General features: G+C 43.0%; 1 protein-coding gene across 2 annotated transcripts in view; it reads left to right on the forward strand.

Annotated features, from left to right (window-relative positions):
- Window positions 1–2,327: 2,327 nt before the first annotated feature.
- LOC109906316 (histidine N-acetyltransferase-like) overlaps window positions 2,328–20,290 on the forward strand; it is a 39,746-nt gene continuing 21,783 nt past the window's right edge. For both annotated transcript variants that reach the window (XR_004203355.1, XM_020503962.2), the window contains exon 1: window positions 2,328–2,489. The gene's annotated coding sequence lies outside the window, so the exon portion shown is untranslated. The remainder of the gene's footprint in view (window positions 2,490–20,290) is intronic.

Below are 20,290 nucleotides of genomic sequence, written 5' to 3' on the forward strand. Positions count from 1 at the left end.
CACCGGCTCTGGCCCAGGACTAGAGGGTGTGGGTCTATGTTGTAGTTCCAGACACATTTTAACAGAACAGACTACACTTGCACTATTAAGGCTGGGCTAGAGTAAAATCCTGCACTCCCTACTTTACCATAGATCAGGGGTAACTACTGTATAACTACTGCTATATCCCACTGATAAAAGCATAATCTCTATCTGTCACAAGGTGTCATTAAAAACCAATGATCTGATAAAGTAGACCGTGGCTGTGAATGATCATTACCCCATTTACATCAAAACGTCACTTTAATCTACTTCCTCCACACATTCAGGCATAACCTAGAATGTATTGTCTGACTAGAACATGTTGTAATCTGGGGACAGCGGAAACCAGATGACTTCCCCAAATCTCTGAAGATTAAAGAGATTACCGGCCTCCCAAATGGCACCCTATTCACTATATAGGCTACTAGTGCAGTATTGACTAGAACCCTATGGCCCCTGTTAAAGCAATGTGCACTATAAAAGGGCAAATTTGGAATGCTGCTGGGGATAACTGCTGAGATTCATATGATACCCCTCCCTCACGATAACAGCTGTTATTCCCACTACTTCCAAGACGAGTCGCACTTATCCACTGATACCAGACCCTAGTCATCCAACCATCCCACATCCAGCTGCCATGCTATCATTCTGCCAAAACCACATTGGGTTCTCAAAACAATTTTGAGGTACATTGATCTAATAATTTGTCATTTAGAAAATATATATATCACAGGTGGTTGATGGCACCTTAATTGGTGGGGGGGGGGGGGACAGGCTCATGGTCATGGCTGGAGCAGAACAGGTGGAGGAACAGCTGGAGCGGAACATGGTTTCCATGTGTTTGATGCCATTCCATTTGCGCCGTTCCAGACATTATTATGAGCCGTCCTCCACTCAGCAGCCTCCACTAAACTATATATATGTTGATCTGTTTTTAGTTTACTGTAAGTAGTATCCCCAACCGCCCACCCTAATGGGGCAAACTGCCCCCAGGGCAATCAATGATACTTATTATTAGCATTTTCCAAGTGATCTATAAGTAACTTCTTTGAGTTAAACAATAGATTTTGAGATACTTTAGAATGGATTTCATATTGACTGCAGACTCCATGTGAAATATCATACCAGTTCTAATGATGCCAATTTTTTAAAATAATTGAACCTTTTTTGATGAACCTCCTTTACATGTTCACACCCAATGGAACAAAAACATGTTCTCTGATTTATGCCCTTACTCATTTTGTAATTGATTTTGTAAAGGAAGGGCGAAAATAAAAGAGGGGGCAGTACATCCGAACCTCATCATAGTGAGGATATGAATCATGTGCAACGTAATTTGGTTCCGATATTTGACTTATTTAATTGAAATAAGATACCTAGACTTTAGCTTTTAAGGTTCAATGACTCTGAAATTCCAAAATAAAACATGTAAATGGATTTTTAACGCACTAATCTTCAGGGACCATTTCCCCCCCCCCCCCCCCCCCCCCCGTGAAAACACCCCCTTTCTTAAGTTTATGTTTTTATTGAATAATAATAAAGAAAATAACAGATTTATTCTTATTTCCCTTCAACATGTGTTTGCTTAAGGATAGCCAGTGTGCACATACTGTATCCAAATATTACCAAAAGTTGCCTTTTTATGTCAGAATATAGACATTTCTCTTAAGGTGGATGTTACCCTATGACATAACATAAGCATGCTGCATTCATGAATCCGCTGTTCATCCATATGATATGAGAAAGAAAGACCATAGCCTTTCCTAACTTTGGGATCCATCATTTAATGCATATGATTACATTAATTACAAATCAATTGATTACTAAGCAATTAGTATTAAAATAGGGTATGCATGCCATTTCTATTTCTATTTCATACTGTGCAGTAAACATGAACTACAAATGAACTTTTACTACTGTATAGCCTACTCATTTTTTCTCTTTAATTGTGTTCAATATTAAATGTTGATATTGTCATGTTTCTAGGCCTACTTTAGCAATGTATTCAATTCAAATTGCGAGAGAGTGAGAGACAGAGAGAGAGTGAGAGACAGAGAGTGAGAGAGAGAGAGCGCCGAGAGAGAGTGAGAGAGCGAGAGAGTGAGAGACACAGAGAGAGAGAGTGAGAGAGCTAGAGAGAGAGTGAGAGACAGAGAGAGAGAGAGAGAGCGAGAGAGAGAGCTAGAGAGAGAGAGATTGAGAGAGAGTGAGAGAGAGTGGGGGCTATACTGGTGATGATGGTGTGGGGTTAGACAGGATAGCCTAGCCTACTACGAGGGGGAGAGGGTTTGTAGGAGGGGCTTAAACTTATACATCTCTTATATTGAAAGTTCGAGCCAGTGGCTGGGATAATTTGTATTTTATCCTGAAACTGAACATTAGCCGCTGTAACCATCCACCTCTCGCACCTGGCAATACACCTGCCTGTTGTTACCGTCAACACCCGAGACCTCCGGGCTTCACTAACGGTAAGAGGGAAAAAATTCCACCGGCCGGCAGCGCTAGATATTTGGAGCACGTTGTCGGCTGTGAACATAGTCTAGCCTATCGATCACTTACGATAACGGTATCCATCTATGATCGATCATTATGATTTCGTAATATTTTTTAAATAATATTCTAACGAATATTTTTTTTCTCACTTCTAAATACTGTTTTCATAGAAGGAAACGTAGCCTATAGCCTACGTGTGGTCGCGTTTTCTGCATAACCGTCAGTCTCTGTACCAAGCCTTTTCTCATATTAGGAACCGATTATCCCACCATCATATTCTTATCCGCCATTTTGTGTCCAATTTAAGGAATTTATAAGAGACTGAGTAACGGGATGGTAAAGCTAACACAATGATTCGATATGGATAGTCTAATGAAACGGGTTCATCCTCCACATTTGTAGCCTTATGTAGGTTTGCTATTCTACTGTATAGCATTATGGCATTGTGTGCCTGTCTGTGTTCTAGGCCTATATGCAATGCATAGGGATGAATGATGCCGGTAGCCCATATGATTGAATATCGATATGATCAAAGATTCATCCAATCACCGTTGAGGATGCAATGCTGTACCTGACAGCGCCTCAGACTAATTTAATAAATGCATAGTCTGAAACGAAAAAGAAAACACACATATGTTTATCAGATATCACCTTGCGGCATCACTTTTGTGATATTTGTTTCTTCTTATATCCAATGATAGCTATGCAGTCAATGTGGAACGCTGAAAGCCCCGGCTAAAGCAGTCCCATACGGACAGATGGGGGCGGGCAGGATAGGGGGATATAACGGGGCAGAGTTGCCAAGTTATGATGAATAATTCCTTTATCCACAACATTGATTCGGAGTATTCCTTACATTTCGGGTGCGTACATGTGTTCTATGAAAACGTATGTGCGCAATGCCATGGCAGCGGTAAGGGAGCCTCTGAGCGGTGCGCCCGCCTCCAGTGTGTCTACATACAGCATGTGCTTGGGTAGAAGAGTCGTGACAACTACAATTGTGAGGTTCTCTATACGCTGGTGCACGTGTGGTGCCATTTACGTAGGTCCCTAGGTAGGCCTATAAGCTTAAGCTATTTCTCAGAAATGAGCTATAACAGCAATTCCTGTAATTCTAGATATACATTTACCTTCAATTGTAAAGACAATGTATAGGCGCACATGTTATGCATTATGGACAATGGCTATTTTCTAGCCTATGCCGGGTTTTATTTCTCCACATTCCATTGGGGTTGAGATACTCGGTCACGGGCAGCACGAGGAGGTGAGTGCTGGAGACGGAGTGAGACTTATTTCTTATATCCAACCTGCCCATACAGTGCGCGTGCCGTGCGCCAAAGAGCGCGTGTGCGTGCGCTCGCGTGTCTGCTCCTTCCCTCGGCCTGCTTTGTGATCTGATTCCACTTGACGGTTTGGAATTCGGGAATGAAAGAGGTGAGACGTGACTGTGTACTCATGATTAGACGCATCAAGGGACAGTTGGAAGATGAGAGCAGATTCGGAGCAGCAACTGCCCAACATTTTATAGATAGACACGTTTCTCTTTCATCCCACTCTGTCATTCTCTCTCTCTCCAGGCCCTCTTGCTCTCACTCGACCTCTCTCCCTTTACTCTTATGCATTCTCTCACTTTCACTCTCTCTCTATCTCCCCCTCTCTCTCTATTTCCAACCCCTCTCTCTCTATCTCTATCTCCCCCTCTCTCTCGCTTTCTCTCTCTATCTTCCCCCTCTCTATCTCCCACCCGCTTTCCAACTATCTCCCACCCTCTTTCCCATACCCCCCCTCTCTATATATCCCCTCTCTCTCTATCTCCCACCCTCTTTCCCCTACCCCCCTCTCTATATATCCCCCCTCTCTCTCGCTTTCACTCGTTCTGTTTCTATCTCTCTTTTCCTCTCACTTTTATTGTATATATCTATCTCTCTATCTGTCTCTGTTGTCTGTCTTTCTCTCTCCTCCAATGCTGTCTCAGTCAAACAAACACCTTGTAGCATCATCCATCCTTCCATCCCTCTGCACCTTGCACATTTACAAGTTTCTAGCAAGTTTCTTATATGCTAGCATCCTTCCATCTGTCTATAAAAATATAGCAGAGCAGCTTTTAACAGAGGCTCCGTAACAAGTAGCCTGATAGACTCAGAGTAAGTAAGCTGTTTGGGACATTAGCCTAAAGCATTTTCAAAGAGCATGCCCGAGGGAGTGGGAGTACGGCCCAAATGGCGCCTATTCCCTATGTAGTGCACTACTTTGACGATGGTCCATAGGGGTTCTGGTGAAAAGTAGTGCACAACATAGGGTATAGGGTGCTATTTGGGACATAGCCTGGGAGATTATTCAGTCTATAGGTGCTGTTGAGGCAGAGGGGGAGAGGTGGGGGACCAGAGGTGAGGGGGAGGAGGCGGAGAGCCTGGCACTATTGTCCCGTCTGAGCAGTTTTATGTTTTATCATGAAGGGCCCCTACTACTTACTCATGGTTGATCGGGGCAACTGCAAAGTCATCTAGGGAGTAAAGCTTTAGTTTGTGCGCACACACACACACACACATGCACGCACACGCACGCACGCACACGCACACACTCTTACATCTGCTCCCCCCTTCATCCGTTCTCTTTTTCATCCATTCACCCCCTCTGTTACACACACGTGCACACAGCACACACCCATAACTCTATAAACACTCAATCACCACCCGCTCTCCACCCGATATTCATTCGCCTGGTCACATTCATCCACCCCTACCCCCTCCCTCCCGTCCTTTTTCACCCAAAAGCAATTCTGGTGAAGTTCATTGATTCAGACTCACTGGGGTGCCCTCTATATCCACACAGTGCTGAGTACTGACTCTGCAGTACACATACGCACACACACGCACACACACACACGCACACACACACACACACACACACACACACACACACACACACACACACACACACACACACACACACACACACACACACACACACACACACACACACAGAGTTGGTCCTCATGCATAGCCTACGTACTGATCCAAGAAAAGGTCTGTATTTTTCCACCGTAATAGTTAAGGTTAGGTGGAGGTGGAGGTTAAGCTGATCCTAGATCTGTGTGGCTAACTCTCTTCCCGGAGTGAGTGACAGATAGAGAAAGGTAAAAGCAGGGATGAGATCAGTGCAGTCATCAACATGATAACCATCAGCTGTTCAATCTTGGCAGTTTCTTGCTACGTTTAGCTTGTTCTTGATGCCGACCTAAAGGGTCGTGTTGATTGCGCAAAAAACAGAAGACAAAAGACTGAAACAAAAATAAACGCTCATTTTATTTTCCGTTGCGTGTCCTACTGAAAATGACGAGCCATCTTTCTTGTTTAATGGACCTCTAGGGAGACAGACTCATCATGCAATAAAAGGTGTACGCATTTGTAACGTTTTGTTTCACTCTCTTCCCCCACCCCCAATCCCATCCCATCGCCCCCACCCCCAATCCCATCCCATCGCCCCCACCCCCAATCCCATCCCATCGCCCCCACTCCCCAATCCCAGCTCATTAAATGGGTGTCTGTTTTGTTTATGGTTATGTTTTTGTGTTAGTGTTTGCTTGGTCCAGTGCAGCTCTAGTATGATGTATGTCTATATTTCTGCAGCTCTATAATTATGTATGTCTATATTTGTGCAGCTCTAGTATGATGTACATCTATATTTCTTCTTTTTGAAGTTTCCTAACATAAACCAAGGTTATTGTTTGTAATCGCCCTTAATAATCAGATAGAGACATAGAGGGGGAAATGAGTCTTGAAATTATGCCAGATATCAGGACAGTAAGTTTGCGATTGGGACAAAAACATAATGATAGGATAAGAGAGAGAGAGAGAGAGAGAGAGACAGCAAGAGAGAGAGAGAGAGCTAGCGAGAGAGCGAGAGAGAGAGATAGAGAGAAAGAGGTGGAGAGATTGAGACAATGAGAGAGAGAGAGATAGATAGATAGATAGATAGATCTAGAGAGAGAGAGAGAGAGCTACAGATAGAAAAATACAGTAAAAATAGGTAGAAAGAGAGTGAGATTTACTGCACTCGTGTTTGATGATGATGCCCTCAAAAAGCTCTAAAACTAGGCCACATATTGATGACAGTTAAATGCGATGTCCCATAACGTGTGTGATATTCTCTAGCGGAGAAATGATCTAACTCCGACTGATTAACCATTATACGAATGAGAGCTCCTGGTACAAGCTGCCAAAATAACAGATCTAGGATCAGTGCACTCCCAATACTAACCTAGCTATAGGAGTAAAATACTGCACAGGTGAAATCAAGAGGACAAGTGTATAAATATGTCATGGGATTTTACCACAGAGAGTTATGTAAACACACAAGCATGAACACATGGACTAGATATGGAGGTAGTGAGGGAGGGAGGGAGGGAGGGAGGGAGGGAGGGAGGGAGAGAGAGAGAGAGAGAGAGAGAGAGAGAGAGAGAGAGAGAGAGAGAGAGAGAGAGAGGTAGAGAAGGAGGGAGAGAGGGTGGGAAGGAGGAAGAAAGAGAGAAGGTGGGAAGAATGGAGGGAGGGAAGGAGGGAGAAAGAGATAGAGAGAGAGGGCAGGAGAGAGAGAGGGAAGGAAGGAGGGAGGGAGGTAGAGAGGGAGGAGGGAGAAAGAGAAAGAGTGAGAGAGACAGGGGGGGGCACTGCAGCAAACGAGGAAGAGTGATTTATTTAAATGCCAGATTCTTCAGTGTAGCCTAATTCAGGAATCAGGACTGATGTTTAGTATATGGAAGTTCACTGTAATCTCCTTTTAGATCATGTTGATTGGTCCGTCCTGTTTACATGAGAAGAGAGAGAATTGTCTAATGAATTTATTTCAGTAGGCTGATTTCCTTCTGTGAACTGTCACTCAGGAAAATCTTTGAAATTGTTGAAGCATGTTGCATTTATATTTCTGTTCAGTGTAATAGGTTAAAAAAAGATTAAGGAACATTTCATGGGGACTGTGAGGAGACACACAGACACAGTACAATTACTATTATTATTAGCGTTATATTTTTAATGTGTGTGAGTGTCCTTGTCTATCGCTGCTGCTTCGGAAAAATCGAATGGGGATTCGAATAAACCAAACACTCACGTGTCTTCACTAACATTTTCAAACTGTCACTGACCAAGTCTGTAATACCAACATGTTTGAAGCAGCCCAAGAATTCCATGGTAACCTGCCTAATGACTATCGCTCTGTAGCACTCACATCTGTAGCCATTAAATGTTTTGAAAGGCTGGTCATGGTTCACATCAACACCATCATCCCAGACACCTTGGATCCACTTCAATTCACATATCGCTCCAATAGATCCACAGATGACGCAATCTCTTTTGCACTCCAACCTGCCCTTTCCCACCTGGACAAAAGGAACACCTAGGTGAGAATGCTGTTAATTGACTACAGTTCAGCTTTCAACACCATAGTGACCTCCAAGCTCATCACTAAGTTCAGGACCCTGGGACTGAACACCTGCAACTAGGTCCTGGACTTCCAGATGTAACGCACCAAGGTGGTGAAGGTAGGCAACAACACATCCGCCACGCTGACCCTCAACATGGGTGCCCCTCAGGGATACGGCTTAATCCCCTCCTGTACTCCCTGTTCACCCACGACTGGTATGGTTGGGGCTGTTACAGTGTCCGTATTACAGCCACTCTGGCGGTCACGAGTCATGAAGGCAGTCAAATTCCATGTGAATGTTTAGTCACGGTAACTAGGCTTCTCTAAACTCTGATGCTGCTGCTGGTCATTAGTAGCCTACCAAACTTGCTAACTGCCTGGTACCATCAATGCAAATGTGATGGGAAATCTAATCAAACACTTCATGAAAGCCCATGAGCTCATGTTGCGCAAAATTTCTATAGGCTATGCAATTGCGTGAGAAAACAGAGTGATGGCCTCTTATTAAAAAAAGGAGGATCCCATCAGCTTTCTATAGGCTAGGCCTACTATATTTATTTATCAACTTTCCTAATATTAAGCACATTTCTTCTCTTTACAACAGGAGTATAGCCTACCTGTCTGGCATGAAAATGAAACACAGGAAACATCGTCCTCCATTCGCTATTTAAGTGCCGAGATTAAATTTTTCCACCCCCTGCCCCTGTTTCGAGACAGGTGCATGATAATGGTCCGTTCTAAATAAAAACAAATTTAACACATATTATTTAGTATATGTAAAGACAAAATTAAATCAAGAATAGTCTGATGGGTGGGTGACAATATCAGCCTATCGGTTGTGAATCATGCCCAGCTTTTGTGCAGTAAGGCAAGAAAGTGCCTTTTCTTTGTGACTTTTTCAAATCGTAGTCGCAGTAGTCATAGGCCTATACACCTTAGATCAGTGGTTAGATGTAACCACTGATGTGTACAGTGCATTCGGGAAAGTATTCAGACCACTTCCCTTTTTCCACATTTTGTTACGTTACAGCCTTATTGTAAAATGGATTAAATGAGTTTGTTTCCTCATCATTCTACACACAATACACTGTCGTGTCTTTACTATCATTAAATTGAAGACTTATAGTTTTGATCAAAGATTCTCTGTAATTAGTATTCCGCGGTCAACTGATTAATCATGTAACTAATTAACTAGGAAGTCGGGCACCAAGAGAAATATTCAGATTACAAAGATATCATTTCCTAAAATAACTTTTCAGAAATTTTATCTGATCAATTAGTCTTCGAATTAATGAATTATTTACTTTACCTCACGTTAGTCTCATTCCAAATGTCGTAAATTGTTGGTTATCTGCACGAACCCCGTCTTCACTATGAGTCATCCATACATCAATTTTCTTAAATAATTTATTTATTACTAACTAAGTAATTCACAGAAATGAATAAACAAACAGTAAATATGGTTACAAGAAATGATAGGAGAATGTGCCCTGGTGGGCTAAACCGGCATGGCGGCTTATTAGACAAAAGGGGAAGTGGGGGTCGACTAAGAAGTCACTACAAAGTGATAATTATAACAATTGAAATGCTAGTCCTTTGCACATGAACGCTCACTCATTCGGGAACAATTGCAATCAATATATATATATTTACGCTCAGTGTGTCTTCTTGATCGCTGGTGAAAAGTTTGTTTCTTTAGTAGAATTGTCCATTTCTCTCCCTCTCTCTCTCGGTTGTGGTTAGAGGGGATAGTTCAGAGTGAAATTAATTTGTTTCGTTATAGAATGGATGTTTCGGCGGTTGTCGTTCTTCGCGTTTAATGATACCGAATTCCTAGCTGCAGACTAGTAATTAATATCAAAGACTTGTTCTTATTCTGTCGGTATCGATAGTCTAAGAGTTTAACCACGTGGTATGGTTAAAAGATTCAGCAAGGGTTTACAACCTTTGTCCCCTCCTAATGGAAAAAACATGGTCTGGTGATAATTTCTCAAACTTGGGTTTTATTCGGAATTGCAGGAAAGGGCCGTCCCCGACGTCTGACCCTAACTGGGCTCAGGGGCGGTCCTCTGATTTAGTTAACTCCAATCCCCTTTTTGAGTTTTCCTTCATTAAACAGTCCAAAATCACATTTTAAAATTGTGTAAACAGTATCATACTCACTCATTCATCTTATACAACAATTAGATGTAAATCTCATATCTGAGGCTATTATATAAACAGCGTTATGGTAATGTGGCCACATCATCTCCCATGAGCTTCCCCAAGTTGTAACAAACGGACCAGTTCGTAGCTGGATTCTTCACCGATCTTCTATACTTTCTCCGGAACATGAAATTTGTTCAGACCTCGAGTTCTGTGAGGTGGAAGAAATTCCCCTGTTCTCTATGAAAATGTACTCTCTCTATACTGTGTGTCCATGAGCAGATCCTCAGGAATTTACGATGTCTCTCTGACCACAGCAGCCTAGTTGAAGGAGGAAAGGGGGAGGCAGGGAGAGGGGGATGGGTCTCGCAACACCCAAAGAGGACAACGTCATGACAACACCATAATGACAAAGTGAAAATAGCTTTTTTTTTTATGTAGCAGTATATATATAAAAAATAGACCCTTTGCTATGAGACTTGAAATTGAGCTCAGGTGCATCCTGTTTCCATTGATCATCTTTGAGATGTTTCTACAAATTGATTTTAATCCACCTGTGATAAATTCAATTGATTTGACATAATTTGGAAAGGCACACATCTGTCTATATAAGGTCTCAAAGTTAACAGTGCATTTCAGAGCAAAAACCAAGCCATGAGGTCAAATAATTGCCCGTAGAGCTCCTAGACAGGATTGTGTCATGCACAGATGAGGAAGGGGAAGGGTACCAACAAATGTCTGAAGATCACCAAGAGCATAGTGGCCTCCATCATTCTTAAATGGAAGAAGTTTGGAACCACCAAGACTCTTCCTAGAGCTGGCCGCCCGGCCAAACTGATCAATCGGGGGTGAAGGTCCTTGGTCAGGGAGGTGACCAAGAACCCAATTGTCACTCTGACAGAGCTCCAGAGTTCCTCTGTGGAAATGGGAGAACCTTCCAGAAGGACAACCATCTCTGCTGCGCTCCACCAATCAGGCCTTTATGGTAGAGTGGCCAGCCGGAAGCCACTCCTCAGTAAAAGGCACATGACAGCCCCCTTGGAGTTTGCCAAAAGGTACCTAAAGGACTCTCGGACCATGAGAAACAAGATTCTTTGGTCTGATGAAACCAAGATTGAACACATTGGACTGAATGCCAAGCGTCACGCCTGGAGGAAACCTGGCACCATCCCTACGGTGAAGCTTGGTGGTGGCAGCAACATGCTGTGGGGATGTTTTTCAGTGGCAGGGACTATGAGACTAGTCAGGATGGAGAAAAAGCTGAAAGGAGCAAAGTACAAAGAGATCCTTGATGAACACTTGCTCCAGAGCACTCAGAACCTCAGAATGGGGAGAAGGTTCACCTTCCAACAGGACAATGACCCTAAGCACACAGCCAAGACAACTCAGTAGTGGCATCGAGACAAGTCTCTGAATGTCCTTGAGTGGCCCAGCTAGAGCCCAGACTTGAACCTGATTGAACATCTCTGGAGAGACCTGAAAATAGCTGTGCAGCGACGGACCCCATCCAACCTGACAGAGATTGAGAGGATCTGCAGAGAATAATGGGAGAAACTCCCAAAATACAGATGTGCCAAGCTTATAGCGTCATACCCAAGAAGACTTGAGGCTGTGATCGCTGCCATAGGTGCTTCAAAGAAAGTACTGAGTAAAGGGTCTGACTTATGTAAATGTGATATTTCAATTTTTTTTTTATACATTTGCAAAAATGTCTGATAACCTGTTTTGCTTAGTTATTATGGGGTATTGTGTGTATATTGATCAGGGGGGGGGGGGGAAACAATTTAATACATTTTAGAATAAGGCTGTAACGTAACAAAATGTGGAAAAAGTCAAGGGTTCTGAATACTTTCCGAATGCACTGTATGTTTTGATAAGGTTTGTATCACAACTAAAGTGGCCAAATAACTTCTTGAAATGAAGCATATTAATCCACTTTACAACCGGTGTAGACCCTAACTGGGATAAGAGGCGTGTGAGTTTGGGGAAGATTATTTTCACCATAAAAATGCACCATTATAATAATGCATTACATGCATAATCGCATTTGTGGTCATTTTTGAGAATGGCGTTTTCCTGCTAATTGATTGCATTTAGGAACATTCGCGCTTATAGCTTACTGCCTTGTGCGCATCGCTGCGGTTATAATGTGAAGAAAGAGCCTAATAAACTCAGCAAAAAAAGAAATGTCCTCTCACTGTCAACTGCGTTTATTTTCAGCAAACTTAACATGTGTAAATATTTGTATGAACATAACAAGATTCAACAACTGAGACATAAACTGAACAAGTTCCACAGACATGTAACTAACAGAAATTGAATAATGTATCCCTGAACAAAGGGGGCGGGGTGGTCAAAATCAAAAGTAGCAGTCAGTATCTGGTGTGGCCACGAGCTCCATTAAGTACTGCAGTGCATCTCCTGCTCATGGACTGCACCAGATTTGCCAGTTCTGGCTGTGAGATGTTACCCCACTCTTCCACCAAGGCACCTGCAAGTTCCTGGACATTTCTGGGGGGAATGGCCCTACCCCTCACCCTCCAATCCAACAGGTCCCAGACGCACTCAATGTGATTGATTTCCGGGCTCTTCGCTGGCCATGGCAGAACACTGACATTCCTGTCTTGCAGGAAATCACACACAGAGCGAGCAGTATGGCTGGTGGCATTGTCATGCTGGAGGGTGATGTCAGGATGAGCCTGCAGGAAGGGTACCACATGAGGGAGGAGGATGTCTTCCCTCTAACGCACTGCGTTGAAATTGCCTGCAATAACAACAAGCTCAGTCCGATGATGCTGTGACACACCACCCCAGACCATGATGGACCCTCCACCTCCAAATCGATCCTGCTCCAGAGTAAGGCGGCAGTGTAGCCTAGTGGTTAGAGCATTGGACTAGTAACCGAAAGGTTGCAAGTTCAAATCCCCGAGCTGACAAGGTACAAAATCTGTCGTTCTGCCCCTGAACAGGCAGTTAACCCACTGTTCCTAGGCCGTCATTGAAAATAAGAATTTGTTCTTAACTGACTTGCCTAGTAAAATAAAGGTTAAAAAAAAAAAATTTAAAAGGCCCCGGTGTTACACTCATTCCTTTGACGTTAAACGCAAATCTGACCATCACCCCTGGTGAGACAAAACCGCCACTCGTCAGTGAAGAGCACTTTTTGCCAGTCCTATATGGTCCAGCGACGGTGGGTTTGAGCCCATAGGCGACGTTGTTGCCGGTGATGTCTGGTGAGGACCTGCCTTACAACAGGCCTACAAGCCATCAGTCCAGCCTCTCTCAGCCTATTGCTGACAGTCTGAGCACTGATGGAGAGATTGTGCATTCCTGGTGTAACTCGGGCAGTTGTTGTTGCCATCCTGTACCTGTCCCGCAGGTGTGATGTTCGGATGTACCGATCCTGTGCAGGTTTTGTTACACGTGGTCTGCCACTGTGAGGACAATCAGCTGTCCGTCCTGTCTCCCTGTAGCGCTGTCTTAGGCATCTCACAGTACGGACATTGCAATTTATTGCCCTGGCCATATCTGCAGTCCTCATGCCTCCTTGCAGCATGCCTAAGGCACATTCACGCAGATGAGCAGGGACCCTGGGCATCTTTCTTTTGGTGTTTCTCAGAGTCAGTTGAAAGGCCTCTCTAGTTTTCATAACTGTGACCTTAGTTGCCTACCGTCTGTAAGCTCTTAGTGTCTTAATGACCGTTCCAAAGGTTCGTGTTCATTAATTGTTTATGGTTCATTGAACAAGCATGAGAATGAAGATCTATGAAGTTATTTGGATTATTACAAATTGTCTTTGAAAGACAAGGTCCTGAAAAAGGGATGTTTCATTTTTTGCTGAGTTTAGTTTATCAACATTTTAAGCTAAACATTCTGATCTGTTGCATTTTTTTGATGCTAGTGGTTGTATTCATTTGAGATCTATCGCATCCCACAACTGTCCCAGACTATGCTTGGAATGTTTATTTCTCGCACAGAAGGACAAGTTGACCATTAGAATAGGTCAACTTTTTACTATGGAGGATAGTAGATTGACATAGGCTAGAGCTTTTGCTGTTCATTAGGCCTACTCATCTTGTTGGCTGACGAAAAGTAAATATGGACAGTTCTTCCAACATCTTCAATATGCACCTCGGAATTCAATAAGGTCCAAGAAGTGTCTGTCTTCACTTGTAGGCTGTGAGAAGGACCCGATCACATGATGGGCATTGGCTAATAAGAATTTAGATATCTGAGAAAGCCATGTGAGTGAGAGGTGATTCTGAGCAGGCAGCCGGGAGAAGGGAATTATAATTATTATATTTTGCCCAAGGGTACAATGGCCGCTAGCCGCGAAAGGCATTCATTTTTTTAGGGGCATTACAGCCACACTAAGGGGATGCTGCTGTGAAATTCTAGGCATTATCAAGTGCTTCTCAAATTGTGAATGAGAGACTGATGAAGTGTGGGTAGCCTGCGTAAGAAACAAATCAGAGCTCATGTCTTTCATGTGACTTTTTTCATATCATCATTAGAGTCGCATCATGCAGCCTTAGAATGTATTAAAAATCAAAACATATAGCCCAACATTTGTATCGCAACAAAAGTTGCATAAATAACTCTAAATGAAGCATTTAGCAGGACCAGTTTCTTTGTTAACCGCTCAACACAGAATAGCCCCATGTGCGCACACAATTTTTTGGAGAAAATATCCTTGCTATTTTATTCAGTCAATTGTATTGTTTATACTATAAATAATATAAAATAATGCCACAGAATTCTAAGGAAATTTTGTCTGAACTAGTGTAGCCCACAGCCATATGGCATAGCCAGATCATGGCCTAACATAAGGACAACTCAGTGTATGCTATTCTGTTCTTCTGAAATAGACTACATTTTCTTCATATCATGTTTCTTTAGCCATGTTCCAAAGGTTTTACATCAGCGGCTTGTAGGCTATGCGTGGAAACCTAGAGATGTTAAATGTGTTTATGTTAATTAATGGTCAATTATTGTGAGACGGAAGTTAATTTCTTGACAATCACCGGCTGACCAAATTTCATGACTGCCACAGCCCTCGGTTTTACAACTGCTTGGCATCTGATGCAAAGCGATACAGAGGGTAGTGCGGACGGCCAAGGACATCACTGGGGCCAAGCTCCCTGCCACCCAGGACCTCTATACCAGACGGTGTCAGAGAAAGGCTATAAAACTTGTCAAAGATTCCAGCCACCCAAGTCATAGACTGTTCCCTCAGCAGTAACGATTAACAAGTCTGGAAACAACGGGACCCTGAACAGCTTCTACCCCCAAGCCATATGACTGCTAAATAGTTATTAGTTAACCAAATAGCTACTCGGAATATCTGCATTGACCTGTTTTGCACTAACACTTTCGACTCATCACATACCCTGCTGCTACTGTTTATTATCTGTCCCTTTATTCATAGTTATATGTAGATATCTACCATGATTACCTCGTACCCCTGCACATCACTAGCCTGTTCAACCTCTCTTTCGTATCGTCTGAGATTCCCAATGTTTGGAATGCTGCAGCGGTCATCCCCCTCTTCAAAGTGGGAGACACTCTAGACCCAAACTGCTACAGACCTACATCTATCCTACCCTGCCTTTCTAAGGTCTTCGAAAGCCAGGTTAATGAACAGATTACCGACCATTTCGAATCTCACCGTACATTCTCAGCTATGCAATCTGGTTTCAGAGCTGGTCATGGGTGCACCTCATCCACGCTCAAGGTCCTAAATGATATCATAACCGCCATCGATAAGACACATTACTGTGCAGCCGTATTCATCGACCTGGCCAAGGCTTTCAACATTGTCAATCACCACATTCTTATTGGCAGACTCAACAGCCTTGGTTTCTCAAATGATTGCCTCGCCTGGTTTACCAACTACTTCTCTGATAGAGTTCAGTCTGTCAAATCGGAGGGGCTATGGGGGTGCCACAGGGTTCAATTCTCGGGCCGACTCTCTTCTCTGTATACATCAATTATGTCGTTCTTGCTGCTGGTGATTCTCTGATCCAACTCTACGCAGACGACACCATTCTGTATACTTCTGGCCCTTCGCTGGACACTGTGTTAACTAACCTCCAGACGAGCTTCAATGCCATACAACAATCCAAAATTAAATCTTGAATCAGCTTCCTATTTCGCAATACAGCATCCTTCACTTATGCTGCCAAACATACCCTTGTAAAACTGACCATCCTACCGATCCTCGACTTCGGCGATGTCATTTATTAAATAGCCTTCGAACACTCTACTCAACAAATTGGATGCAGTCTATCACAGTGCCATCTTTTTTGTCACCAAAGCCCCATATTCCTCCTCCACTGTGACCTGTACACTCTCGTTGGCTGGCCCTCGCTTCATACTCATCGCCAACTGGCTCCAGTTCATCTACAAGTCTCTGCTAGGTAAAGCCCCACCTTATCTCAGCTCACTGGTCACCATAACAGCACCCACTCGTAGCACGCACTCCAGCAGGTATATCTCACTGGTCACCCCCAAAGCCTTTGGCCGCCTTCCTCCTTTGGCCGCCTTTCCTTCCAGTTCTCTGCTGCCAATGATTGGAATGAACTGCATAATTCACGGAAGCTGGAGACTCATATGTCCCTCCGTAGATTTAAGCACCAGCTGTCAGAGCAGCTCACAGATCACTGCACCTGTACATAGCCAATCTGTAAACAGCCCATCCAACTACCTCATCCCCATACTGTATGTATTTATTTATCTTGCTCCTTTCCACCCCAGTATCTCTACTTGCACATTCATCTTCTGCACATCCTACCATTCCAGTGTTTAAATGCTATATTGTAATTACTTCGCCACCATGGCCTATTTATTGCCTTAGCTCCCTTATCTTAACTAATTTGCACTCACTGTATATAGACTTTTTGTTTTATTATTGACTGTATGATTGTTTATTCCATGTGTAACTCTGTGTTGTTGTATGTGTCCAACTGCTATGCTTTGTCTTGGCCAGGTCGCAGTTGCAAATGAGAACTTGTTCTCAACTAGCCTACCTGGTTAAATAAAGGTGTTCTCAACTAGCCTACCTGGTTAAATAAAGGTGAAATAAAAAATGTAAAAACATTGACTTGGTACTGGTACCCCTTGTATATAGCCCAGTTATCATGTATATATTACTAGTTTTGTTCTTGGTTTACTTTTCTATTATTTCTCTATTTTCTTTCTCTCTGCATTGTTAGAAAGGGCCAGTAAGTAAGCATTTCACTGTTAGTCCACACCTGTTGTTTACGAAGCATGTGGCGAGTAAACATGTTTTTGGTTTGATTTGCCACACACATAATTGCGCCTGAGTTATAGGACAGGTTGTTGTTTTGATATTGGACTGCAATAGCATAGAATACTGAGGTCACTCATTGAATGATTGAATACTCCTCTTTGTTTTGTTTTGGGTTCCGGCATTCTAAGAGTTCTAAAACTCATAATAACTTGAGTTTTAGGCCTGAGGCCAACAGGCACAGTTACAGAGATGACTACTGTACAGTATCATTGTTGATTAACGCCTAGAGAACTTCTACATTTCCACGGAAACATCATCTGCGTTTCAACTTCCACAGTGAAGAGGCGTCTCCGAGGTGCTGGCCTTCTAGGCAGAGTTCCTCTGTCCAGTGTCTGTCTTTTGTCCATCTTAATCTTTTCTTTTTATTGGCCAGTCTGAGATATGGCTTTTTCTTTGCAACTCTGCCTAGAAGGCCAGCATCCCAGAGTCACCTCTTCACTGTTGACGTTGAGACTGGTGTTTTGCGAGTACTATTTAATGAAGCTGTCAGTTGAGGACTTGTGAAGCATCTGTTTCTCAAACTAGACACTCTAATGTACTTGTCCTCTTGCTCAGTTGTGCACCGGAGCATCCCACTCCTCTTTCTATTCTGGTTAGGGCCAGTTTGCGCTGTTCTGTGAAGGGAGTAGTACACAGCGTTGTACGAAATCTTCAGTTTCTTGGCAATTTCTCGCATGGAATATCCTTCATTTTTCAGAACAAGAATAGACTGAAGAGTTTCAGAAGAAAGTTCTTTGTTTCTGGCCATTTTTAGCCTGTAATCGATCCCACAAATGCTGATGCACCAGATACTCAACTAGTCTAAAGAAGGCCACTTTTATTGCTTCTTTAATCAGTACAACAGTTTTCAGCTGTGCTAACATTATTGCAAAAGGGGTTTCTAATGATCAATTAGCCTTTTAAAATGATAAACTTGGATTAGCTAACACAACGTGCCATTGGAACACAGGAGTGATGGTTGCTGATAATGGGCCTCTGTACGTCTCTGTACGTGTATGTAGATATTCCATTAAAAATCAGCCGTTTCCAGCTACAAAAGTCATTTACAACATTAACAATGTCTACACTGTATTTCTGATCAATTTGATGTTATTTTAATGGACAATTTTTTTTGCTTTTCTTTCAAAAACACAAACATTTCTAAGTGACCCCAAACTCTTGAACGGTAGTATATATCACACACTACTTTTGGCCAGAACCTATGGGCCCTCAGAGCCTATGGGCCCTCAGAGCCTATGGGCCCTCAGAGCCTATGGGTCCTGGTCAAAAGTAGTGCACTAAATAGGGAATAATTGGGATGCAGACATCAATTTCAAACCTTGACACATCTGTCGCCGTGTCCCTTCAATTACGTAAAGGGATAACGTACAGTGTAGTGTTCTAATCTCTGTCAAGTCCTCTGTGTTTATTACAGGACATCAGTGTGTGTGTGTGTGTGTGTGTGTGTGTGTGTGTGTGTGTGTGTGTGTGTGTGTGTGTGTGTGTGTGTGTGTGTGTGTGTGTGTGTGTGTGTGTGTGTGTGTGTGTGTGTGTGTGTGTGTACTGTCTGTGTGGTGTGTGTGTTTATGTGTGTGTGTGTAGTCAGAGCACCACAAGAGTGTGACATCAGCACTGTATAGCCTAAATCCTCCTCTTTGCTGTCCTCCTCTGTTGACATCATGTGACTACTAGTCTGTTTCACTGCTGTTTCAAAGGAAGAGAGAAACAATTTGAGGGCAGATTATATTCTGTTCTGTATTATATTACATTATATTATATGTACTATATTACATTATACAGTATGTGGTTTGAGCATATCACTCAGTGCCTCTTTGTACACTACTTTGCCTGCCTACCATCCAATGTTGTTAAAGGACATCATTTACTGTATGTTTCAATAGGGAATGGTTGTTTGAGTTTGACGCATCCATATCTCCTGTTACCAATAGACCTTCAACTCCTATCTTTAACACTGATACTATGACAAACGGAAGAACTGCAGAAATTACTTTCACTCTCCACACTCTTAGAATTAGTGGTTCCTCAAGGAACCCTGGAGTTCCTCAAAGAACCCTGGAGTTCCTCAAGGAACCCTGGAGTTCCTCAAAGAACCCTGGAGTTCCTCAAGGAACCCCAGGAGATCCTCAAAGAACCCTGGATTTCCTCAAGGAACACCTGGAGATCCTCAAAGAACCCTGGAGTTCCTCAAGGAACCATGGAGATCCTCAAAGAACCCTGGAGTTCCTCAAGGAACCATGGAGATCCTCAAAGAACACCTGGAGTTGCTAGTCAATGGTTCATATTTGCACATATTTGCACATTCGTTAGTTGAGGGATTCTTGGAACCTTTAATGTTTCAATGTACAGCTAGCACACTAGAGCCCTGGCTTTGCCGACCATCCAACCGTGAGCAAGAACATCATGCAGAAACAACCCCATGGTCTACTCTTCTGCTCCATCCCCCATCATGCTCCTCTGATGGTGTTTCCTTACTGGACAGGTTTACCTGAGGAGGAATTGACATATCACTGAGGATAACAGAGGGAAAATGACGGGTTGTAGACAGCGGTGTGTGTGTGTGTGTGTATGTGTGTGTGTGTGTGTGTGTGTGTGTGTGTGTGTGTGTGTGTATGTGTGTGTGTGTGTGTGTGTGTGTGTGTGTGTGTGTGTGTGTGTGTGTGTGTGTGTGTGTGTACAGTGGATTCAGAAAGTATTCAGACCCTTTCCCTTTTTCCACATTTTGTTACGTTACAGCCTTATTCTAAAATTGATTTTTTTTAAACATCAATGTACACACAATATCCCATAATGAATAAGCAAAAACAGGTTTTTAAAAATGTTTTCAAATGTATTAAAAATGAAAAACCTGAAAATAGTTGTGCTGTGACACTCCCCTTCCAACCTGACATACACTCCCGGTCA

This window comes from Oncorhynchus kisutch, linkage group LG16, assembly GCF_002021735.2.
Source record: "Oncorhynchus kisutch isolate 150728-3 linkage group LG16, Okis_V2, whole genome shotgun sequence".
NCBI classification, from domain to species: domain Eukaryota; kingdom Metazoa; phylum Chordata; class Actinopteri; order Salmoniformes; family Salmonidae; genus Oncorhynchus; species Oncorhynchus kisutch.